The sequence below is a fragment of the Gorilla gorilla genome, chromosome 10 (assembly GCF_029281585.2).
Source record: "Gorilla gorilla gorilla isolate KB3781 chromosome 10, NHGRI_mGorGor1-v2.1_pri, whole genome shotgun sequence".
Taxonomy (NCBI): domain Eukaryota; kingdom Metazoa; phylum Chordata; class Mammalia; order Primates; family Hominidae; genus Gorilla; species Gorilla gorilla.
The window spans coordinates 81,060,258-81,087,262 of NC_073234.2; the positions used below are offsets into that span (position 1 = coordinate 81,060,258).

The window sequence follows — 27,005 nt, forward strand, 5'->3', positions numbered from 1 at the left end:
CATGCCTGTAATCTCAACACTTTGGGAAACCAGGGCTGGAAGACAGCTTGAGGCCAGGAGGTCAAGGCCAGCCTGGGCAACATAGCAAGACCCTGCATCTTAAAAAAAAGAAAGAAAGAAAGAAAAAAAAGAAAAGAAACAAAAGAGAAAAAAACCCTAACCAATTGCTACTTAAATGAAAGATGAAGATAAGTCATAGGGCCTTTTCAAGTGAAAACTACAATAAGAACTTAGAAACATTTTTTGGAATTAAATATAAATATTTCACAAGGAATCTTGTGATTGGGTGCCAAACTTGTCCTCCTTAATTCCAATTCATAAATCTTCCCAAAAAGATAATAGAAAAGATAAGCTGCCTTATGAAAGTTAGAGTGAATATCACTTCCCATAGGCTGTCTAAATACTAACATAGTAAGGAGCTAAAAATTATTTTGATAATTATTTACATAATAATTTTCAACTACAGAGCACCAAACAACTGCTTTCTTCTAAATTACCAAACTTACTTTTTGTTCGGAACTGTACAAAGTGCACAGCCACCAAATTCTTTTTAAAAGGTATTTCAACTTTTACCTACTCAAATTCATGAATGTAAAAGTAATTGTAGAGTGGTGGGTTATTTTGGGGGATGGGCTGGGAGTAAGTGGAAAAACTCTCAAGTTCCATGAAACAGCTTTACGTCTGTTCCAATTTACTACTAGAAATTATATGCGCAACAATGATTAAGCCCAGAAAAGTCAATGAGGTTACTAGGCAAGGAGGCCACACACTCTCTTCCCAAGAGGGGTAGGTTACCAGGCTGCAGCCTCTACTCAGATCATATTGTCTAAAGAAAGAAGCAGTTTTCTTTTAACAGTCATACAGCAAAAGAAGCAAAAAAGAGGACATAGGAAAAATGATACAACACTGTTAGGTCCCTTTCAATTTGCAAATCCTGTGTTCTGTGATGGACATGCAGACTGGAATGCCCATGGGGACTGGGAAAATTGAAGAAAAGAAAAAGGAAAGCAGGCAGTTATGAGAAAAGACTACAACACAAACACTGCGGTAAATAGCTTTTGGCACTCCATCAGTGTCAGGGAGCAACAGGGAGCAACAGAGAGCGAGGAGGAGTGCGGTGAACTGTAGACGATGCCGCAGTCAGTGCTTGCTGACTGTGCCAAGTGACAAAGTGAATCCAGCAGCTACGGTCATCCAAGTTTTGTAACGCCCTGGTTTTTTAAATGTTGCCAACAAATTTTAAAAATTGAAAACGCTGTGTTGACTAACTCAAACATGGGTGCTGTATGAGCTATGGTATGTGACCAAAGTATTTTTCATCCAATATTAATAATAATAATAATTCAATATTGTTCAGATTCTTTTATAATGCTTACTAGTGCCTGGAACTAAGTTCTTCACATGTATTAACTCTTTTAATTCAGACAAATACATAACATCATATTAACCAAGAGTCCAATGTAAATTTCATGGCCAACTATATCAATTTCAGTTGTATATTTGGGGGCCAGAGAAAGGACCACTGGAGGAGGGGTGGTCTGCTGTCCCAGTGGACCCAAACCAGGACCCCATTTCATACTTGGCCCCCATGTGACCACATGCTAACCAGGAGACAAGGCACTGCTTTGGGTCTCTGCACCTCCATGTCCCCTTTCTTAGTAAATGGCTACCAGCATCTTCAGGGAAGTAAAGGGGAGTCATTATTGTGTTCATTTGCTAAGCTATTGGAAGGTCCTCCCTCCTGGGGACTTTGCTTCTTCAGTCACTGAGTACCAGGTTGAAAAACTGGCTTAGGTTCAGAAACATTTTGCTGGGGTGACTGCCCTCAGCCTCCTGACCATTCATCCTTCAGTTCTTTTGATTTTATGGATTGAGCAGTACCCTTGCTGGCTGCCCATCTATTTTGCCCTCAGGGACACTGTATTCTACTAACAATTCCATAACATTCTTGTCAGAGACCCCTCTCACTGCCTTTATGACATTGCCCCTGATTGGATCATCATGTCCACCTCGTGGTCTTATCACCCCCATTGCTATGAGGGATGGCATCTCCTACCATCAGCCCTAACCTACAGGGCACAGCCACCACTGAACTTCCTAGGGATGCTGATGCCCCTCTTAATAGCAAAACCCTCGTTGCTTGGCAAATAGTGCTTCACTTCCTCCCAAGCCTCCTGCGGATCAAGGGCCTCTGGTGGTTTTCTGGCCTTACACAGTATACTCACTCCAACATGTCAATTTCCTTGAGCTTTGAAACCCCTTCTCATGCCATCTATCATGGCAATTCTGGCAGGTATACACATGTCTGCTTAGTGCTCTGTTACTTTTTCTAGGAGTCATCTTATAGTGTATTTGTACCATTCCCAGGGTCCTTGCCAAGGTGTTTAATTCTATATCCTGCGTAAATTCTCCCTTTCTAACTTTACATTTCACCACTGTTGATCAAGCATTCACAGAATCCAGACCTGTGGACCCTCATCTGGCTCCTGCCAGTTTGCCAGCTCTTTGGAGTCTAGTCCCTTTCCTCTCATGTCAGGTTCAACACATCCTCAACTGGGTGAAAGGGAGGGAATCCTAGCTATGGGCCCAGCAAGGAGCAAGGAAATGTGCTAGTCCTTAACTGGGAAGAGTATGCCCCTTGTTCAGGCTCAGTAGGTTCAGAGAGGTCTGCGAATTCACTTCCTTCCTTCCTTCTTTTCATTTTTCTTTCATTCTTTCCTTTGTTCTTTCTTTCCTTTTGTTTTTGTTTTTTTGGACACAGTTTTGCCAGGTCCCCTAGGCTAACGCGCAGAAATGCGATCACAGCTCACTGCAGCCTCAACCTCATGGACTTAAGTGATCTTCCCACTTCAGCCTCCCAGTAGCTGGGACCATAGTTGCGTGCCACCGTGCCTGCCTAATTTTGTTTATTTTTTGTAGGGATGAGGTCTTATTATGTTGTCCAGCCTCATCTCGAACACCTGGGTTCAAGTGATTCTCCCATCTTGGCCTCCCAAAGTTCTGGGTTTTACAGGCATGAGCCACTGCACCCAGCAGTCTGTGAATTCTTGATTCTCATGCACACTAATCCAGATGTCCCATCCATTGCCAGAGTCACTCCCCTGCTCCCACCCAGTCAGGGCCCTGACCTTGGCATAAGGGATCTGCCGTGCTTGAGAGCTTAACCTTTTGAGCTCTGCTACTACAGGGACAAAGTCCCGCATCTGAACCTCAGCTTTCTCTGCCTTCACTCCACAAGGTGAGAGCCTCTCTGTGCTACCAAAGACACTCTTTCTGGCTTTCACATTTAGCTTTTAGTCAATTTTAGCTTTTTTGTCAGCTAGTTACTTCTGGTTTTTTGTCATAATTTTTTTTTCAGAGCATTAATCATGCTTAGGAATGGCAAACCAATTCCATCAGCCTCTAGTTACTTTTTCCCACACCTTTCTCAAACTCCACACCAGGTAATACTTTCACTTCCATGGGTCACCAGTAAGTACATCATCCCAGTTCACCACTGGCAGAAGTGTTAACCATTGCATTGCTACTTTGTACTAGAGGTTGCCTGGCCACCACCTACCCCAGTGATAGGATTTGAATTGCCAGTCAAGACCTCCAAATTCCACCCCAGGATCTGCCTTCTTAACCATTCCTGATGCCAATTGTCACTGGTTGAGTTCCCCAGGAGGCAGCCTATGAAATGGAAATTAGAGGTCAAGTTTATTATGAAGCCTCTAAGGATCTCTACCTGCAGAAAAGAAGAGGCAAAAGCAGGATTGCGTAAAGGGAGAATCAAGCTGTGATGCAGTCTCAACCAACACTGCAGCTGACTCTACAGGGATCTCTGAAGCTGGGATGACCTCTGTAGCTGTGTTGTCCTGAGCTGGGGTGAGAGGTTGGCCTTTCTACACCAACACTGATCAGTCATTGGATGCAAGCATCTTGGAAAAGGGGCATGACCTTGGGTGAGGCAGCTGTCTTCAGCCAACACAATCCCCATAGAGAGCTGACAGCTGAGGGCTCTGTGCTGGCAGTGCTCCCAGCAGCTAGGAGAGTATGTCCTTCATCCCTGAAAGGGGTTCTGGGTGGTGCATCCCAGTGTTCACCACACCCGGTATTCAAGGCTCTCTTAGCCAGATATTCCTGGCTTGGCGAATCACTTTCTGCAAAGGTTAATATTAACATTAAACATTTGCAGATAATAGCTAAATAATACTGCGGTCCTGGATTTTACTCCCCAGGTAAACTTTAGACTTCATCTCCCAGGACCCTCTGTCATTCTTGGTGTTCCCTATTCACACCGGTGTTCTCTAAACCCACAACTCAGGGACAGGACTCTGTGTCTTTGGGAACACCAGGTCCTAAGGCTGAAATTGCCTTTCTTCCTTTTCCTTCTGGCTAACTCCTGGTTGCCTTTTAATGCCTGCCTCAAATGTTACCTCCACTGTGACACTTTCATCTAGTCCCTGATTACAGCTGTTTGCAACTTTCCTTTTGTTCCTACAAGTATCTGATAGTATAGGACTTAGCAGGGCATATTCTTAACACTATGAGCTAAACTTCACAGCTAGACTTCACCTTGATTGAAATCTTTCTTCTGACGTTTTGGAGTTATGGAACCTCGAGTAAGTTAGTTACCTTATCCCAGCCTCAGTTTTCTTATCTGTAAAAGAGGGATCTATCTCATTAGTTTTATTGTGGGGATTAAATGAGTTAAAATGAGAAAACCACTTTAAACTGTGCAATGCACATAAGGTATGCTACACATCTTTGCCATTGCCTCACTGTAACTGTTATACCTTGGACCTCATTAGTTGGCTGGTCAGGAGCAAGGACAATTTCTTATTTGGCCTTAAACAGCCAATTATTAGCACAGTGACTGGCACAAAGATAACAATAAACATTCACTGAGTAAAGTCGGTATTTATTTAAGATCTACAAATCTAGCACCAGGATAATAAGCTAATAATGTGATATGTTGTAGCCTTGAAGAAATTTACATATGTTTTTCTTTGTGATGGCAGTGTTAAACCAGTGTTTCCCAAAGTGTCTTCAATGGCCTGGTTCTGCAAAATTATCCACAAAAATGAATTCAGTGGTCAAATACGCTTGGGAAATGGTACGCATACTACTGGATTCACATTAGCATATTAAGGTCTCTACAAAATTCTCGAGATATGTGGTGGTTTTAATATATACTCACAAATTCTTTGACACTTCTCCCTCCAATAATTGGAGTTTATTTCCCTTCCCATTGCATATAGGCTAAACTTAGTGACCGAATTCTAGTGAATAGATTGTGATAGAAATGACAGTGTGTGACTCCCAAGACTAGGTTATAAAAAGCATGGCAGCCCCCTCCTTGCTCTCTCTTGGTCCCTCACTCTGGGAGAAGCCAGTTGCTATGTCTCAAAGAGAAGCCCACATGGCAAAGAATGAATGCCTCTGCCAACAGCCACAAGAGTGCACTATCCTGGAAGTGGATCGTCCATACCTACTGTAAAGTGAAGTAAATATGGCCTGAGGACTCCTTACGTCTATATTTGAGTCCTTGTGAATGAACCATAACCTAACTTAATAGGAAAACAGAAGATTGAGAACTTAAGTTAGGAGTATGTGCCTGTAACAATAGCTGAGTCTTGGTCAATCCCAGCAGCCGTACTTCAACCACTCATCACCACTGAGTGTTCAAACTGTGTTCAAATAAGGCAAATGCTGACCTGTAATCAGTTCAGCTGTTTCTGCACCTCACTTCCGATTTCTGTACATCACTTGACTTTTTTTGTCTATAAATTTGTTCTGACCATGAGGCATCCCTGGAGTTTCTCTGAATCTGCTGTGATTCTGGGGGCTGCCTGATTCCCAAATCATTCATTACTCAATTAAACTCCTTTAAGTTTAATTCGGTTGAACACCACTCAAGCCTTCAGATGACTGTGGTCTTGTAAGGCATCTTGACTACAACCTCATGAGAGTCTTCCAGCCAGAACCATCCAGTTAAGATGCTAAATTTGGGAGGAATTTTTATGTAGCAATAGATAACGAATGTATAATGAAACATGTTTAACTTTATGTAGTTCAATGTTTGACCCAGGACACTGATCCCACATTATACCTATTAATACTGTAGTCCATTCTTTTGTTAGAATGTTGAAAATCACTATATAATTAAATTTTATCAAGTTTCCCTGAAGCTCTGTTTTAAATCTTTTAGAAATAACCACTTAAAAAATCATTCTATACTTGATATCTTAAAATATGAAAACACTGTCATACTATAACCTCTATGCTTTCTAAATATCAGATTTGACATCTTTGTTCTACTTAAATACCACCTTCTCCTTTAAGAATAATTTCACCTTTGTTAACCAGAGATTCATGTGTGGTTTTAAAATATGTAGCAGGTTTTATTATTTAGGTGCGTTTTAATGTACCTCATTTAAATTAATTTCTATCACATTCAAATTAAGCATTAAATATTTTATCTAAAATGAAAGAATTTGAGAATTTCCTGAAAGTGATTCTTTTCCCTCAAAAGAAAAATCTTTCCAGCTTAATGTTATTGCTACATCAGCTCTTTAAAAACTCACTTAAAAATACGTTTATATCTCTAAATAAATAATAGAATCAGTGGTGCAGGCTTTGTTTTGGTATATTCAGATCTATGTCTATAAATATTCAAAGCACACTGCTGTGAATCAGTATTTTCCTTGGGTGGTTTATCAGAATTTGAGGTTATACCATAACAAGCTAGCTTTCAAGTTCAATGCAGTTAGTATTGCATTTGTTTAATTATAGCGTTTTAGACATTCCAATTTCCTCTACTGAGTTTGCATGCAGAGAAGTCCTTTGAAGCTCAAATACTTAGCCACCTCCTTACTCTAAGGAAGTTTGGAGAGTGCACAGATTTTTCATCAGTTAAGGGAAAGCAGACTTTTTTTGTTGTTGTTTGTTTGTTTGTTTGTTTTTTAACCATTGCATGGGTTAAGGGAAGAGCTGGACAGAGAAGCAGGATGGTAGGAACTGGGCATCTTTCTCTGTGCCTGAGCCACAGCTTCTCAATCCATCTTCATTATTTTCTTTGAAGTGTATACCAGACCCCCAGACACACCAGTTTTCAAATGGAAGACTCAAACACATTCCAAAGCCAAATGTAAAGAAATTTAAGTTTCACGGCTGTTTTACATTAACCTAATCTGTGATCTTCCCAAATAGTTTGAATAATCATGAAGACCTAAGTGACAGATGAAGCCTGTGATTTCCTTATAGTTGGTTAACTTTATTGAGTTACTATTCTTCAGTATCACAGCCAAAATAAGAAAAATTGGTATAATAAAATTTATGGCTCTGGGCTTCAGAATTGCACGAATTCTAAAATAAACACTAATAGAAATTAGTTAAGCACAGTGTTAGACTCCTTACATACATTACCTCTCTTTATGTTCAGATCAGTCCTTAAAGATGGGAAGTATTTCCAGCTCCATTTTCCAGAAAGGAAACTGAGTCCCTGAGGAGTAATTTGTATCAGAGATTATAACTAATGATTATTATTGGAAATAGATTTGTCTTGATATCAAAATCACAAATAACTAGAGGAATCATTATTTTAACCCTATTACCATAATGTTTGCCCATTTAAACTAAAAAGTTCTGCTTATAGGCTATCCTTTACTTGATAGAAGTACTATATATAACAACAGATTTCAGTATGAAGACAGAAGTTGCCATTTGCTTAAAAGATTTTATCTGCTTTCCTGTTGTACCTTGAAGTATATCAGGTATATCAATTCTACAGTCAACTATGATAATTAGGGGGACAACAAATGCCCCAGAGGGAGCATTTTCTAGTGATTATATCATAGATACATAATAATATCTTTATAAGCTAAGCAGGAAAACATTCTCAGAAGCATATTGTTCAGGTCAGTGATTTTAAAAGAATTCCATAGGATGAATAGCCCCTCTGTCAGAATAAAAGTTGTGGCACAAATTCCATTATAATTCTCTTTTCTCAGTCACTTGGAACTTTCTCAAAAAATTTCTTTCCAAGTGAAACTGTCCCTGGTGACTGCCTTCCAAATGTGATTTTTTTTTTTTTTTTTTTTTTTTTTTTTTTTTTTTTTTAGTGAAAGGAAAATTTGTTTTTTCATCTAAGAAGAAAATAGTTATTCAGTCACTTTTTTCAAAGGCTTTTAAGTATAAATACCTCAAAATGCAAATTGTTAAATAATTAAAATTTTATGTAAAATTAGGCAGCATTTAATTATTGTTCTTCTTGTTATAGCATATGAGAAATTAGGAAACTCATCTAGAATTTTCCAGAGTTCAATAAATTGCTTACCATATTGAAAAACTGGAGTAAAAGCAAGACGGGCTTTATAGAGCTATATAGTTGGATTGAACTTGACTAAACACTTGATTAAGGTTTAATTCACAGTGATTTATCCACATAACCTGTCATAGAGTCAAGATAAAACCTCACAGGCCTTTCTGTTCAAACGACATTAAGGCCTGTAGCAAAGCTGACAAAGCTGTCTTGTTGTTCGTCTCTATGCCTTTAATGATTTGCCTTTGTTAAAGGAAATCTTCCTTAAGTTGAACTTAGCAGCTCCCTAGGATCTACAGATGCCAAGGTCTTCTTCAGCCTTAAGGCTGAACAACTGAATATCTCCACCCCCACACCCTTCCTAACCTGAGAATACAGAACGCTTGACTTTTTGCATGTGAATTTATCCTCATGTTGTTCACACAAGTACAGTGCCAGAAAACGTTATAAGGTAGACACACAATAGACTTCACTATTTCAAGGAGTATTTCACCTGCAAAATCTGTTGAACTACACATTGTCAGATATTATTCAGAAAGAAGAAAAGTCATTTTGTACCATGTAAAATATAAGAAATATTAACCAGCAAATAAATTCATAAAACATTAAGTCAGCAATGTTCTGATCATCTGAGCATATGTTTATGCCTGGCAACAGAACTCTAACACTAGCTTGTGCTGGACACTGTTGAGACACTTTATAAGCAATAAAGATCAAACGTGATAGTAAATTAGATATTGTTTTGGAGAAAGTGATTTGATTGCAAGTCACAAAAAAATAAAAAGCATATTAAATAAGCTGCAAATGTCTGTCTTAAGTTTAAGAAGTCTGAAGGCAGTTGATCCTGGCTGGAATGGTTTTCCCAAATGGCAAAAGTTTGCCTCCTTCCAGGTGGTTGTCTTGTTGTGTGAAGCCTGCTTTTCAAGATCACTTCATGTTCAAAGATGGCTGCTGAGGCTCCAGACATCACATCTCTGTTTCAGTCTATGTGAGGAAGATGCTAAAAAGGGCATGCATTGTATCATGATTTCCATTTACATTCCATTTGCTAAAATTACTCAGATGGCTTCACCTGGCTGTAAGAAAAGTTAAGAAATGTCATCTTTATTCGTTTTTTTTTTTTTTTTTTTTTTTTGAGGGAGTCTTGCTTGCTCTGTCGCCCAGGCTGGGATGCAGTGGTGCAATCTTGGCTCACTGCAACCTCCACCTCCTGGGTTTAAGCGATTGCCCTGCTTCAGCCTCCCAAGTAGCTAGGATTACAGGTGGCTGCCACCACGACCCGCTGATTTTTTTTTATTTATTTTTAGTAGAGATAGGGTATTGCCATGTTGGCCAACCTGGTCTCAACCTTCTGACCTCAAGTAATCCATTTGCCTTGGCCTCCCAAAGTGCTGGGAGTACAGGCGTGAGCCACCACAACTGGCCAGAAATGTCTTTATTCTTGAAGGCCATATGTGCAGCTAAAACTCAGGGGTTTACCTTGTTGAGGAAGAATGGATATTTGAGGCAAAACTAAATTTCAGCCCCGCATGTGATTAATGAATACAATAAAATTGTATAAAGTTACAGCAATTACAAAATAGGTGGAGCAGGAGAAAACCTGGTAAAGACTGAGATATTTGAATTAGATGGAACAAGAACATAAAAATCAATTATTGTGGAACATTTCCTTTTGTGCATCACTCTCACAAGATCTTCTCAAGGTCTTTAAGCTTAAACATCTTAAAAGTTAAGATCTGGCTTAAAAGTTGTATCTGCACATTCTAAACCAAAGTTGATACCTGGCAATTAATGAGTAAATTCAGATTGTATAGTTAGCAGTCTAAAGGTTGAAAAAAATTCCATGTTGAATCAAGAATTGCCCTGGTTGCCACTGTATGGTGTGTTTATGCTTAAATATTTATGATCTCCTAGAAAGATCTTATTCCTAAGAAAATATGAATAATGTCATTCTTGCTATTTAGTACTTGGCTCTAGTGTACATTGCTCAAATATTTTAACAACCTAAAGTTCTCATTTTTTCCCTACATTTTTTTCTGTTTAAACAAGAGAGAAAATGATTTAGTTCATTTCAATATAAAAATACAATGTAGAGGCCAGGTGCGGTGGCTCACGCCTGTGATCCCAGCACTTTGGGAGGCCAAAGCAGGGGGACCACTTGAGGAGTTCCAGGTGAGCCTCACCAACATGGTGAAACCCTGTCTCTAATAAAAATACAAAATTAGCCAGGCGTGGTGGCCCATGCCTGTAATCCCCGCTACTTGGGAGGCTGAGGCAGAATGGCTTGAACCCAGGAGGCAGATGTTACAGTGAGCCAAGATCATGCCATTGCACTCAAGCCTGGGCAACAAAAGCTTAACTCCATCTCAAAAAAAAAAGAAAAAAAGAAATAGAATATTTAAAAATGCAGGTGATACTAATGAAACACATAATGAGTGCAAGATACCTACTTCAAAGGATTGTCAAGAGGATTAATGAATTTATGTAAGTATGCTTAGTTTTAAGCTAATATTACTTTAATTTTTAAAATATTCACAAAATGTTATATACAATTACACATAAAAACATATTGTAGGCCGGGCGCGGTGGCTCATGCCTGTAATCCCAGTACTATGGGAGGCCGAGGCGGGTAGATCACGAGATCAGGAGATCGAGACCATCCTGGCTAACACAGTGAAACCCTGTCTCTACTGAAAATACAAAAAATTAGCCGGGCAAGGTGGGGGACGCCTGTAGTCCCAGCTACTTGGGAGGCTGAGGCAGGAGAATGGCGTGAACCCTGGGGGGCGGAGCCTGCAGTGAGCCGAGATGGGCGACAGCGAGACTCCGTCTTAAAAAACAACAACAACAACAACAGCAACAACAACAAAACATATTTTAATGTGCTTTCATGGCAAAGTAAATAGATGGAGTTTAGAGATTTGTGATTTTACCGAGTAAGATCTATAATTCACAGAACCACCAAAATATCAAAAGTCAAAATCAACTTTCTTTTTTCTTGTGAAGTTCATTTAATTTTGTTGTTATTGTTGTTTTCTTTTTTGAGACAGGGTCTTGCTCTGTCTCCCAGACTGGAGTGCAGTGGTGTGATCACGGCTCATTGCAGTCTTGACTTCCTGGGCCCAAGCGATCCTCCCATCTCAATCTTCCAAGTACCTGGGATTACAGGCATGCACCACCATATCTGGCTAATTTTTTTCATTTTTGTAGGAACAGGGTCTCTCTATGTTGCCCAGGCTGGTCTCATACTCCTGGGCTTGAGTGATCCTCCTGCCGTGGCCTCCGAAAGTGCTGGGATCACAGATGTGAGCTGCCTTGCCTGGCCCATTTAATTTTTTAGAATTACAGGTTTAATATTTTCTCTTTGCTGCCAAGGATGTTCCCTTTAAAGATATTTTAATAGTGCCCTGAAATATATCCATATGTATGTCTATATCTACATCTATAATGTATATTTAAACAGTTTTGCCACATGCTTGGAAATTGTGCCTTGAAATAACTTATCAGTGGTCCAAGACCTACCAAAAGAGCCTTATTTGAGACATAATGAACACATGTACAAAGATTGCTTTTTAGCTTCCAATTCCTAAGCCCAAGTCATACTGCATTTGCTATAATGGAGCAATATATTATCTTGAAAAGTACTGTGTAAGCATTTTTTTGGTAGTTGAGCTAACATAAAATTTTAAAGAATGAATATATCACAGTAAAAAACTGTATAATATGGAACATTGCATCATTTGTTTGCATTTCATATAAATATCAATATTGCTATTTCCAAAGAAAATATGGTAGAATATTAATTCTGATTAGAAAAATAAGTATTGTTAATGAGCCAAGCACATTAGATATTTGTCTTACAGCTTTGTTATAGTTTTGTTAAATAAAAAACTCTACTAAAAGAAGAAAATTGTGTTACCTTTGGGCCCTATTTTGCAATTTTTAACATAGGCAGAAACCTCCTCTACTTTCCCGGGAGCATGCTCCAATTAAGCATGATGAGCATATTTCAATTAAGGTTTATATTTCATAGTATTTTCCCAGGTGTTAGTGCCTAGGTCCATAAATACAACCAAGAGAATCACATGGCTCTATAAGAGGGTCCCACTCTGTGCTTCTGATAGTGCATATATGTGACGCCAAATGTCTGTGCAGCCAGTAATTACAACGCTGTTTTTCTTATTGAAATAATATCTACATGCCAAACTATCATATCTTCTTGTGCAATTATTGTCAAAATCTGAGCATTGCCTTAAGTTACCTTAACATCAGAATTATCATTATAGTATCAATTTTAACTATTTTCTGGCTAATGGTTATAGGTTGTAATGTCACGCAAGAGAAGTGCAAAGATAGAAAGTCCATTCTTGATGGTTCACAGTGTTGGAGGGACTCAGAGGTACAGGTCATCTGGAATGGCAGTGTGCAAAGAACGTTAGTGGCATGCACTGTTGCAGTCATTTTTTAATATGGGCACTAAGAATTGAATTCCAGGTTAAGGTCTTATTAATATTACTTGACCCAGGAACATGAGGTAGTTACCCAGTGTCTCCCGCTTTCAGACTAATAACTAGGTGTGCTCACTGAATTATCTTCCTTAAGTAACAGCTTTTCAAAGGACTTCCCTGCATACAAAATCAGCAGTTGAGATGTCAAAAAATATGTAGGTAAATAAATGCAAGTTCTCACTTCAGAAAACACCAAATGCGTTCCACTGAGCGAATGTATAGAGATATCAACAAAATAGGGAAGTGTATAAAAAGGAGTTGTCAGCAATCATAAAATTGTGCTGGCTGGTCTGCTCACAGAAAACACTAATCTATTAGAGCGACTCACTCATTTTTTTTCCCACCCTGAGGCAGGGGAATAGCATGATTATAATAGTAGAAGCATGAAAAAGTTATGGTCCATCAGAGACTTTCTGATGGTTAAATGAAACTTACCATTTGATTTTAGTTTAGAATTAAAACAATGAGGTTGACAGCTTTCTTTTTTTCAAACTGACCATTTGACTTGAGTGTATTAAAACTGCTAAACTGATTTAACCAAAACTACCCTTAACTTTCCTCTGGATTCTGTCTCCTGAGAGATCAAGCCTCAGCTAATAGATCATGCTTCTTAACCCCAAGATAATCTTCAGTGAAGCCATCTGCGTGTTTTTTTCCCTTGCAGTCATTTTTAATTTTTTAGCAAAACATTGTGGAAACAACTTAGCAGTCTTGTTTTTCCTCTGTTGGGTTTCTGAAATGACTGGAAATGTGACATCAGTGTTTAAGGAGAGCTTCCTTTACAAAACTCAAAAGAAATCATTCTAGACAAAAAGATTATGAGCAAATGGAGCCTGTGTTCTATTTGTTTGATGACAAGTCTCAGATTAATCCTGGAGCTCAATAATCCTTTCCCATTGGCTTAAATGTTGATTTCGTTTTACAGATTGATTGATTTTTTTGTGACAAGGTCTTCTCTGTTGCCCAGGCTGGAGTGCAGTGGCACGATTTTGGCTCACTGCAGCCTCAACCCCCTGGGCTCAGGTGATCCTCCTGCCTCAGCCTCCTGAATGGTTGGGACTACAGGAGCATGCCACCCCTCCTGGCTAATGTTTTTTGTATTTTTTTTTTTTTTTTTGGTAGAGACAGGGTCTCACCAGGTTGCCAAGGCTGGTCTCAAACTCCTGGACTCAAGCAATCTGCTCACCTCGACCTCCCAGAGTGCTGGGATCACAGGTATGAGCCACCACGCCTGGCCAAAGCTTTACCGATTTTTGTCTCTGACTTTTCTGTTTTAAGGCAGCAGTGTGTGGTGGGTTGCATTGTATCCCACAAAAATGTATGTACAAGTTCTAACCCCTGATTCTGTGAATGTGACCTTGTCTGGAAGTAGGGTCACTGCAGATGTAATTAAGTTGAGGATCTCAAGATGAGATCATCCTGGATGCAGGATGGGCCCTAACGATAATGGCTGGTGTCTTTATAAGAGAAAGGAGAAGGAGATTTGAGACACAGACATGCAGAGAGGAAAGCGACATGAAGACGGAAGCAAAGACTAGAGTGGTAAACCTACAAACCAAGGGTTGCCAGCTGTCACCAGAAGCTGGAAGAGAGGCATAGAAGAGTCTCCCTTAGAGTCTCTGGAAGAAACCAACCCTGCTGGTGTCTTGATTGCAGGCTTCTGGCTTTTAGAAGTAGACTTCCGGCTTTTAGAACAGATTTCTGTTACACACAATTGGTAGTAATTTTTTATGTCAGCCCTAGGAAACTGATATATAATGTAAGTCTCCTGTGTGGCTCTAGGGACAATTCTTTTGTTCAAGAGGCTGTCAGAATGTTACAGGTACAGCCACAGAAGGCAGAACAACTGATGCTTCACCATCAGCTGCTTCTATCACAGAGATCGGTACTCACACAACCATTTGTTGGCCTTAGTTGGTGGAAGTGTGTGGCCAAGATAAAAGCCCATGGTGTGCTTGCAAATATCAGTGTTGTGGATAAACAGTCTGATTACTCCTACGCAAAGTGCAGATTTCCTTGACCAGAAATGCCCACACCAACTACCCATAGCTACAAACCTAACTTAAGACAAACCCATGTTTTCTGTGACAATGTAAGTCAAAAGACAACACCTCCCATTTCCTGAAGGCAGCACTTTTTTTCCTGATCATAGTACAAATCCTCTTTTAATTTCTCTGAACTTGCATAATATGAAAGTTACTTACTGCTCCCCCAAGAGAAGAACAAAGGAAGAAAGGAAAGAAAGAAGGAGAGAAAGGGGGCAGGAAGGAAGAGAGGAAAGGAAAGAAGAATGGGATGATGAGGAAAGACAGGAAAGCAGAGAGAGAGAAAAAGAGGAAAGAAAAGCCCTATTCACATCTGAAATGTGGAATATACCACATTAGCATTAAAATCAAACTGCTCGCTGGGCAATGCTCATAGAATATTTGAATGTATTGTTCAATCAAACCTTGTCTATCTTCTTCATTGACCACAGAAAGGTAAATTCATTGGCACAGTTGACCAGTGCAAGATGGAAGGGCCTGGAGGAGAGCTGGGATGAGGGAGGCCAGCAGCCACCTCTTAAGGGCAGCTGAAGTCCTCACACACTCAGACCTCATCTGCATAGCAAGGCAAGTGGGCCCCTTCTGTCTGCACTTAGCCTGAGTGCCATCACAGCCCATTTCAGCACGCTGTTGAAATTCATGCTGTCTCCATTTCTCATCAGATGGAGTAAGTAAACCAGCACCAGTGACAACACTGAAGCTTATGGCTAATCAGAAATTTTCTGTGTGCTAACATATTTTTCTTTTATTTGGGGGTTAGGTCTTTAGTGAAACAGAACTTCCTCTGCCTTTTTCCTTTCCTCCTTCCATGCCCCTCTTCCCTCTTAATTTCACGAAGTGGAGGGGAATTCACAGGACAGGATATCTGGCTTTATGACACTCTGTCCTGCAACTGAACAGTCACCAGATGAAAGGAATGATGGTATTTAAGAACAAACAAAAGGAAAATATAAATCCTTTGGGTAGCAGATATGTGTAATTTACTCTAGTTTTCTGTTTCAACTTTTAAAAGAATGCAAGATCTTAGACAATAGAGAGTCAGAAATAGGCCAGTTATAGCACTCAATCTCCCTCAATTAGGGTCATCACAAAAGCACTATTTATAAACATATGGTGCAACTTCATGGAATTAAAAGAATAGTGGATCCAATTTGCCATCTCCATCCACAATGTCCCAGGAGTCATGAAAACCTGCTCCTTGTGGAGTCATTTTAAGCATTCTCAGCAAATCTTTCAGACTCTCTGGATTCCACAGCATAACTCTATTTTCAGCTATGGACTTGGGCTCCAGGTCTCATCTCTTTATTCTCCATAGCCCCAATATTTATGGAAAAGTGTCATTTAATGACACACCAATGTTGGCGAAAGCTGTACATGTCTAAGGAAAATGAAATATTTGGCACAACATCAACCACAACATCTCTAGTTTGTATCCATTTGCATTCTATTCTGTACAATTCTGACAGATCAACATTCCTAAAGGTCAGATTTAATCCTTGGAGTCCCTACAAGTAACCTTGGGCTTCTGCCGACCATGAAATGCTTAGACTGGCCTCATGGCCCTCCATGGTCTGGCCTATGCTAGCTGTCTGCTCTTACCTTTTGCTGCTCCCTTTCATACACTCTTCCAGATGGAATAATTTAAGTCACACATATGTATCAGGCTTTACTTCTTCCCCTTTGATTAACCATTCACTTGCCTGACCTTATTTTTTCTTCTCTCTCCCTGCCTCATATGTCATGCCTTTACATTATTTTGAGTGTTATTTGTATGTTGGGTCTTGCTCCTACTCAACTGTAAGCTCTTAGGTGAAGGGACTTATTCACTTTTATTCCCTCTCCCTCTTTATTAGCACCTAGCACAGTGCTCTGTGTACAACAGACACTCCATAGTTATTTGCTGACTGCAAATATGAACAAATAAATGATAAGTAGATTAAAAGCTGAAAGATGAATGTCAAATAATTTAAATCATGGCTTGGAAAGATATAAATGGGGAAAATAAATCTAAATCACGTCATTCATAATTCATGAGAAAAATACTATACTTTGAATCATTTTATATTGTTACTCTGTGTTACAATTATTAAGCTGGAGTTCTCCCACTTAAAATGTCTGTGTATGGGTCAGGCTTGGTGGCTTACATCAGTAATCCCAGCAGTTTGAAAGGCTAAAATGGGAAGATTGCTTTGAGGCCAGGAGTTTGAGACCAGCCTAGACAACATAGAGACTCTATCTCTACAAAAAAAAAAAAAATAATTAGTCGGGTGTGCTACTCGGGAGCTACTGTGTGCTACTCCCAGCTACTCGGGAGGCTGAAGTGGGAGGATCACTTGAGCCCGGGAGTTTGAGGCTGCAGTGAGCTATGATCATGCCACTCACTGCAATTCAGCTTGGGTGACAGTTAGACCATGTCTCTAAAAAAAAAATAATAAAATTCTGTGTATATTTATGTTGCAAGAGAAGTCAGTTTGGTAAATTATTATGTCATGTCAGTATTAATGTTAATTTTATACTATTTCCTGTAAATGAATTGGAGAAATGCACATTTTAAGACTGTATTACAAAAGAAATTCTATCTTGAGGTTCTGTTGCCAAGCCACTAAAAATTCAGTTGTTCATACTGTGAAGTCATCCAAACACCTCAAGGAATTTTTTCCTTGTACTGCATGATTGCTCATCTGAACACAAGAGGAAAATTTATATGTTATAAAGATTTGATGGGCATTTTTATCAGAAAAGGAAAATACTAAAAAAGTGTAAAATAGTACAGAATCCTTGTTAAAAGATTTAATCAAAAGGAAGAGCAATCTGCTTTTCTACAAGATGCATATTCAGTGAATAACCAAGGAGCTGTATGCTTTCATAGAAAGTGTGGAAAGACGTGATTTCAACTTTTGATAATTATTTCCTTGTTAATAACAAAGGCTTTGGAGTATCATGGCTCTAAGCATCAAAAAGCAAGAGAGATATATCAGATCGAATACAAGACAAAAAAAGATCTAGCCCATTAAAAAAAAAAAAAAGACACAAAAGCATTATCATCTCCTTCCAGAGTTTCTCTCCCTGATCCTAAACTCTGCATCCTCACACAACTTCAAGCTTCAAGGGTAGAGAAGATGAGAAAAATGAAGTGATGGGGGAGAGGACAGGAAAATGGGAAGAAAGTGGGATAAGGGAGCTGGAGGGAGGATGCTCAGGAGTGGTTAGAATCACAAAGAAATGGGGAAGGGAATAAAACCTGCTATAAGCACCAGAGACAAACAAGGTGAACTGAAGATGTTTGTGTCATGTGTGATGTTCTACACCTGCTACTCCTGCTACTACAATCTAGTGGATGCCATGTGCCAGGTATGGTTCTAAGTATTTTACATATATTAAATCATTGAAGCTCATGGCATACCTACTGAGTGAAAGTCACAGAAAGCCTGACCCAAACAGTGTCAAACAAAACAAAAAAGGAAATAAGTTGGGTCTAGAACAGAGGCATCCTTCAGGCTGGGATTTATTCAAGGCTTACATAGTGTATCCCTTTTTCCATTTCTTTTCCTCAACTGGTGCTATATTGACTCCAGATCCTAGCAAGCCTCCCACTCCTAGTCCCAAAATGGTTACCTACAGCTATGAGCTAGGTACATATTTCCTGTTCAATTAAAATGGAAATTTCTGTTGTGCTTGGAAAAAATATGCAAAAATTTCAAGATCGTCCAGAAGAAAAAAACTTGCTTATCTCTTCAACTTCCTCTCAGGCCCATTGTACCACTTGTACTCTACACTTCCATCACATGGGCCTCTTTAAGGTCTCAAATCCATCAGGCTCTTTGGTGGGAGTGGAGGTGGGTAGAAATAAAGGTTAAATAAAAGTCCTGGAATTTGTTGCCCTGATTGGGCAGATTTGCTCTTGTGATCAATCCCATGAACCAATCCTACTTCGAGGAATGTGGGAATTGATGGTTGTTTTAAGCCAATTATATAGATCACCCCTGAAGCCAAGTGGGACCAATTCTATCCAAACTGGATTGATGAAAAATTCAAGGAACCCTTAGAAAGAGGGCAAGAAGAGAATCCTCATAATAATAGACTGGTGAAAACAAACATAAAAGTAGATGGCTAAACGTAAAAAAAGCAAAGAATAAAAATCTAAAATATTTTTGTAATACTGTTAATAGTATGTCTATATTTTCATGTGTATATATATATACATGCATGTATCTATACTGAGGTACAAGCAAGAGAAACCAATGTATGCTAATTTAGACAGAAAGGAAGATTTTTTAAAAGGGATTTTGACTGGTACAGAATCTCCTGAAAGTTGAGTGTCTTAGGTAGATTGCCAAGAAGCAGACCCTGGAGAATTTATGTCTTAGTGATTTATTAAATGATGCCAGGAGAAGCCAACTAGAGAGTGGGGAAGTAAGGCAGGGAATGGGAGAAAGCCCACACCCATCAAGGGTGCTATCCTATGCAAAGGTAGTTTCAGCCTGATCCCACAGGGGAACTGTATAGCAGAAGTTATGGCTGTCTTGCCCCAACTCAAGGCACAGAAGCTGGGCTTTCTTATTCCACATCTCTGAATCATTGGTTAAGAGTGCTCCTTGGAAGGCAAATTCCTAGGATTTCCAGCTTTCTATGCATTCTGGCAAAAGCTAGCTCCACAAGCCAGAGGACAGCCCTTGAGAGAAAGATTTAGGCACTGGCTTTTGAAATAGAAAGCATCTCAGAAGCTGGGGAGAAGGAACACACAGAAAATAGCAAAAAAGGATCCAGTGAGACCTGGGCAATGCACAAATGAAATGCACCACTTTGAGACAATCAGCTTTCAATTTACACAAGCAGTAACAATGCTCCAAACCACACCCTGCAGCTGTCCCATGCACCATCAGGGAAATCTCTGATGCTGCTGGTGCCCTGCCAGCACCACTACCCACTGCTGCATCTAATTGCTGACTGCAGTCATTGCCCCATCCTCACTCCCATGGATTCTGCCTGTAACCTGCTCTTGGAATCTCTAACTTCTAAAGTCTAGCGTTTATGGAATACTACACAGCCACACAAAATAATGAAATCATATCTTTTGTAGCAACGTGGATGCAGGTGAAGGCCATTATCCTTAGTGAAATTAACAGAAAACCAAATACCGTATGTTCTCACTTATAAGTGACAGCTAAACACTGGTTACTCATGGACATAAAAATAGGAACAATAGACAATGGGGAATACTGGAGGGGGGAAGGAGGGAAAGGAACAACAGTTGAAAAACTAACTGTTGGTTACTATGCTCAGGACATGGGTGACGGGTGACAGTATCATTCATACCCCGAACTTCAATATCATGTAATGTACTCATGTAACAAACCTGCACATGTACCCCCTGAATCTAAAATAAGTTGAAATTACAAAAAACAAAAAATAAAATAAAACAAAGTTTAGGGTGCTAAGTGATGGCAGCCAGGGTGTGTTTATACATCAGCTGCAAGAAATGCCAGAAAAGGGAATATCTGGCATTTTTAGCTGTCATATCAAGAAGCAAGATCCACCTCATTAAATATTAGGTGGGAATTCCCAAAACACGGGGAGAAGATGATGATGTTGTGTAGAAAAAAAAAAAAGTAAGAGGTATTCACTCCACACACAAATGCATACACCATTTAGAATTGGGCCGGGCGCAGTGGCTCATGCCTGTAATCCCAGCACTTGGGTAGGCTGAGATGGGCAGATCATGAGGTCAGGAGATCGAGGTCATCCTGGCTAACACAGTGAAATCCCGTCTCTGCTAAAAATACAAAAAAATAGCCAGGTGTGGTGGCGGGCGCCTGTAGTCCCAGCTACTTAGGAGGCTGAGGCAGGAGAATGGCATGAACCCAGGAGGCAGAGCTTGCAGTGAGCAGAGATCATGCCACTGCACTCCAGCCTAGGCGACAGTGAGACTCCACCTCAAAAAAAAAAAACATCCATTTAGAATTAATAAGAAATTGCCATCAGACATTACCTCTGGGGAGTGGAACCAGAGCTATAGTTTCAGGAGTGGGTGAGAGAAGATTCTTACTTCTCATTTTATATGTTTCAGTAGTATTTAAGAATTTTATAAGCGACATGTTTCTTTTTTTGATTTCAAAGAACTGGTTTACTTTTTAAGAAGACCTGTCTCTTTCTTTAGAACTGCTTTTAAAAAGAGGCTGGAACGTTTTAATTAAATAATGTACCCTCTGTTTTCAGGAAGGGAGGCCACTCAGATTTGGTGGCGGTGGTTACCATTCATTTTTTCATTCATTTATCAAAGATTTATTGATTGTATGCAAGGCCCAAGGGATAGAAAGATGAAAGACAGAGTCTCTGTTCTCAAGGAGGGAATTAATGTTATGATGAGAAATGTCTTTGAATATCTTGGGTTTTGTGTTATTTTCTTACATATTGGTGAACCTTTTACTTCAGATAGTAAGTACCCTCTACTATACAGCTTTAACTAGATTTACTTATGTTTTTTCCTATTAAATGGAATTAGGAAATATAAGTTGTATATCTTCACAATGATTTCCAAGCTAAATGATGTTGGTGGGGTCTTTGAAATGAGTTACTGTGGAAGTATTTTATGCTCTTGAACTTCATTCAAGAATTCAATTTAACTTCATTTAAAGATTTCATTAGAATTAGGTGACATCACCTTATGTTTTGTGTTGGATTGCAAAAGACTTATTGCTAGCCAGATGTGCTCCTTTTGCTGATAGTAATATAAGCATTCTAAAAGTTCTAATTTCTAAGCCTTGGATTTAATACAAAACCATAGGTAACAAAGATGTATAAAAATCTAGCACGGAGTCCGGACGCGGTGGCTCATGCCTGTAATCCCAGCACTTTGGGAGGTCGAGGTGGGTGGATCACCTGAGGTCAGGAGTTCAAGACCAGCCTGGCCAACACGGTGAAACCCCATCTCTACTAAAAATACAAAAATTAGCCAGGCATGGTGGTGGGCACCTGTAATCCCAGCTACCAAGGAGGCTGAGTCAGGAAAATCGCTAGAACCCGGCAGGCAGCAGCTGCAGTGAGCCAAGATCGTGCCACTGCACTCCAGCCTGGGCTGCAGAGCAAGACTTCATCTTAAAAAATAAATTTAAAAAAATTGGCTGGGCGCGGTGGCTCACGCCAGCACTTTGGGAGGCCGAGGTGGGCGGATCACGAGGTCAGGAGATCAAGACCATCCTGGTTAACATGGTGAAACCCCGTCTCTACTAAAAATACAAAAAATTTGCCAGGTGTGGTGGCGGGCGCCTGTAGTCCCAGCTACTCTGGAGGCTGAGGCAGGAGAATGGCGTGGACCCGGGAGGCGGAGCTTGCAGTGAGCCAAGATCGGGCCACTGCATTCTAGCCTGGGCGACAGGGTGAGACTCTGTCTCAAAAAAATAAATAAAATAAAATAAAATAAAATAAAATAAAATAAAATAAAATAAAATAAATTTAAAAAAATTAATAATAAATAAATAAATCTAGCACTGAAATATTCTGTCTTCCTGACATCTAGTATTGATTTATGGAACATTTATGATATGGTCAAGCCAAGTGGTAGCTTGAAGGAGGATGCTTTATCCCACCCTCAACAATCACTCTCAGTCCCCGCAAAGCCACCTTAGGCAAGGAGCTGGCTGTGTGAATGCAGCAGCGGGATGAATCCAGCCCCTTCTAGCAATCAGCTTATCTACCCTGATGCCTCCTCTCTAGATACTCTGGAGCTACTACTGCTTTAAAACTGGCTGAACTAAAAGAATGTGCTAGTCTTTTTTTTTTTTTTTTTTTTTTTTTGACAGGGTCTTGCTCTGTCACCCAGATCGGAGTGCACTGGCATGATCACAACTCACTGCAGCCTTGAACTCCTGGGTTCAAGCAATCCTCCAACCTCAGCCTCCCAAGTAGCTGGAACCACAAGTTTGCACTATCACGCCCAGCTAATCATTTTTTTATTAATTTTTGGTACAGAGAGAATCTCTCTATGTTGCCTAGGCTGGTCTTGAACTGCTGGGCCCAAGTTATCCTTCTACCTTGGCCTCCCAAAGTGCTGGGCTTCATGAGCCACCATGCCTGGCTTGCTACTCTTAAGGTAGTTAAAACTCTTTCATTTGGAATTAATTTGTTATGTAAATCATGTTTTAAATCCATCTTTACATTCTGAAATAAAACATGTCAATTCAGTTGGTTAAAGCAATGTTTTCAATCTGTATTCCATGGAACCCTAGGGCTCTGCAGAGGCCTCTTAGGACAGTGAGAGGCAGAGTTTAAGAGAGAGGCTAAGGGGTTGAAGCTTTAGAGCTCTGCTTCCCTGCCCCAGCTCAATGACTTTCCTCTCAACTTTCTATGCATTGTGCTTCCATGTAAAAGTTTGTTTGGAAAAGGTTTCTGCTGATAAACATAATAAATACTTTAAATTTGAGATGTGCACTCTCTTCAACTCAGAAATGTAACTTTTAGAAACCATTCTGCAGAAATATTTGCACACATGCTCAGAGATGTATGTATCAAGAGCTCCTTTATCATTGTTTTGTAATGACAATAAATTGGAAACAATCTAATATTCTTCAATAGGGGCATAGCTATGCAAGCTATACTACGAAATACTATACAGTTGATAAAAATTCATGGAAAGATCTTTTGGACATGTTAAGTTTTTTAAGAGCATTTTTCAATACAATGTGAAGAGTATGGTCCAATTTATGTAAAAGAAAGCTGTATATCTGCCTATTATATACATGTAAGTGCTTGGAATAAAGAACTAGAAGGGTATACATGAACTGTTTCCAGTCATTACCTCTGGAGTGGATAATATGTAGACTTGGGAGGCTGGTAAAGAGGTACTTTTACATTTTACTCCAACTATTTCTCAATTTTTGAATGTTCTACGATGAGAATTCATTCAAGTAGAACTTGTGTACATTATTAAATAAATATTTTTTTCCAAGAGTTTGGAAACCACTGAGTTAAAGCCTGGTGCTAATGAGGCCATGAATATATGCCTTTTCCCTATATAGGCAGGTTGGTACCTCATAGAGAAAATCTCTTTGTCTGACAAAGGCTGCACCCCATATAACCCCAGCAAGCTTTTGCAACCACACATGCCACCTGTCACAATCAAGATCAAGTGAGAGGGTTTGACTGGTTAATTGCCGGCCCCCCAGGTCACAGCATGTGTTTTGTTGGTAGGTTTGTGGCTTCATCCTTTGTTCTTCATTTTAAATGGCTTTATTGAGATATATCATACACTTAACCCATTTACAGTATACAATTAACTGGTTTTTAGTATACTCACAGTTGTGAAACCATTACCAAAATCAATTTAGAACATTTTCATCACTCCAAAAAGAAATCCTTCACTTATTAACAATCACTCGTCATCCCTCCTCCTATTATCCCCAAGCCACAAATTTACTTTCTGTATCAATAGATTTGCCTACTTTGGACATTTCATATAAATGGAATAATATAGTATGTGGCCTTTTGGGTCTAGCTTATATCAGTTAGCATAATGTCATTCACGTTGTAGCATGTGTCAGTACTTCATTCCTTTTTTATTGCTGGGTAATATTCCATTGTATGGAAACATCCCATTGAGTTTATTCATTCATCAATTGGTGGACACTTGTGCTATTTCCATTTTTTGGCTGTTATGAATAGTACCACTATAAGCATTCATGCATAAGCTTTTACGTGGATGTATGTTTTAATTTCTCTTGGTGGTATGTCCAGGAGTGGAATTGCTGGGTCATATGGTGATTCCACTTTTAACATTTTAAGGAACTGCCAGACTGTTTTCCAAAGTGGCGACATCATTTTACATTCCCACAAGCAATTTATGAATGTTCCAATTTCTCCATATCTTCACCAGCACTTATTTCATCTCCCTTTTTAATCATAGTCATCCTAGTTGGTGGGGAGCTGCTGTATATATTATCGTGTTCTGTAGAATGACCACTTGTATGAATTAGGCTTCTGCTCCAATAGTATTGCCTATAAACAATCTCAAAATTCTCTGGCTTGAACCATAAGCATATATTTCTTCCTTATGGGTTTGCAAGTTGACTGTGGTTCTACTGGGCTTGGCTTGGCAGTAGTTCTGATCTGTTTCATGTGTCTTCAACCTAGGACCAGGCATGCTCTTCTCACAGGGGATCTCAGAACCTCAAGCAGCGAGCAGAAATACTCTGTGGCCTGGGACTGGCACTTGTTATTTCTGCTGTCAAACCTTTGTCCAAAAAGTTCATGTTGCCAAACCCAACTTCAATGAAGCCAGTAAGTAAACAGTGGCTCACAGTGGCAAAGGGCAAGAGTGTATAATTAAGTGTATTAAGTAAGGAAGAGTGGAAACAGTAATCCAGTCTACTTTACCACTCAATTCTCTGTCCCTAGTTCCATCCTCTTTCTCAGTTTCCAGCACTGCTTAGCCATTATGTTATTATTATAAATTGATGTCACTCAAAATTCCATGTCTCTCAAATCTCAGAAACTCTCTTAATTCCCCTAAGAACTCATTTCCCAACTTCTCCATTTGAGGCAACAACACCCAAATTTAGAATTATTAAAAGACCAAATGATTAAGAATTACAGTGTCTTTCTCCCATCAAGCCTACTCCTCTTTTGTATCAAATGCTGCTAGCTGCTATGCAATAATGTTTTTTTCAAAACAAAAACAAAAACAAAAACAAAACAAAAGAAAAACAGGTGATTTCTTTCTGGTAATGTTCTTTTTCCCAGCCTCCCTTACTTGCAGCTGGGGTTGACCCTGTGGTGAAACTCTGTTGTAGACTTCTGGAAAAATTTGGTTTCCTCGTCATTTTCCTTGACATTGAAGATAATTCAATGTCCTTGTCATTTTCTTCGTATTGCTTTGTCTAGGTCATGGATATGAAACTAGAGGTGGAGTGACCATACTTTAACCATAAGGTGATCACAGCAAGGAAAACCAGATGCAAAGAATTGGGACATAGAATGGAAGAAGGCACATGAACACTGATAACACATGGAACTCTGACTCAGCTGGCATACTCACTTCTGGAGTTTTTGTTGTGTCACTATCTTGTTGATAAAGCATCAGTACCTTTGCACCAACTATCAAGTAATTTACAAACTCCTTAGTGTGGTAATTAAGATGTTCCAAAGCTGTCTCTAAACTTCTAATCTTTCATCTCATGATTATTCTTTGATTTACCACTAACTGGCCACCCAAGATCTATTCTTCATCCTTCTCTGCCCTGCTCTGTGCCCTACCTAGAGGGTGATGCTGGTAGCCCAAGTTACCCAGGACCCCTTGCTTGTTAGCTGCTTGTTGAGTTTGGCCAATGAGATGCACTGGCATAAGGAAGCAAGAGTGGGAAGAGAAAAATTTCAGGATATTTCTTCCCACTGCCCTGCTTTGGTGCTTCCCTTCTGGCAATGGCCACTTGCTTCCTGACCTGAGCTACTACCAGGTAGCTCCTCCTCCAGGGCTCCAAATCTCACTGGGTCTTCAACATGATTTCTTCCCCTTACCCCTTAAGCCCTAGAGTGATAATGGCTCTCCATTGCTGCCAATATCTAGGTGCCTTAACATCTCTATTTTATTCTTCTAACCCTGTCCAATCTGTATACATGGTCCTTGAATTCTAGTGCCTTCACAAGAACCATCTGCAGTGAATTATTTCCAGCTGGCATCTGACTAATACAGTAAAACCTCTCCTGGCACATGCATTTGGGCTTGTATTTCAGCAACTTTTCTCATAATCCTCCCTTTGCTTGAAATCCCTGTCCTCCCATCTCTGTGTCTAGTTGTCCTTCAAGGCCTTCTCAAAACACCACTCCTCCCAAGTAGCCTTCCTTAATCCCCACAACATGGGAAATCTCTTTTTCCTTGAACTCACTCAGCACATACTTGATAGTAATTATATTTTTCTGGTTTAAATTATAGTGACTTATGTACATGCAACCCTGGCCAGTTGGTAAACACTTTGAAGTCTGAACTCACATCCAGGTCTGATTTGTTTTTGTTTTTCTTTTTCTTCTTTTTGCTTCTTCCCAAACTTTGCTTCTCTCTCCCAAAAGCTTGGCACCAAATGGGTACTGTCTCATTCATTTGTATTACTACTTATTACTACTTACTACTTATTACTGCTTCTTATTAGTACTACAAGA

At 39.6% G+C, this 27,005-nt stretch overlaps 1 long non-coding RNA gene across 1 annotated transcript in view; it reads right to left on the bottom strand.

The window, feature by feature from the left end:
- LOC101143914 (uncharacterized) overlaps window positions 1-27,005 on the bottom strand; it is a 68,806-nt gene that overhangs the window by 25,685 nt on the left and 16,116 nt on the right. The window contains exon 2 of the long non-coding RNA XR_008670486.2: window positions 7,411-7,486. This is a non-coding gene — a long non-coding RNA (uncharacterized lncRNA). The remainder of the gene's footprint in view (window positions 1-7,410; window positions 7,487-27,005) is intronic.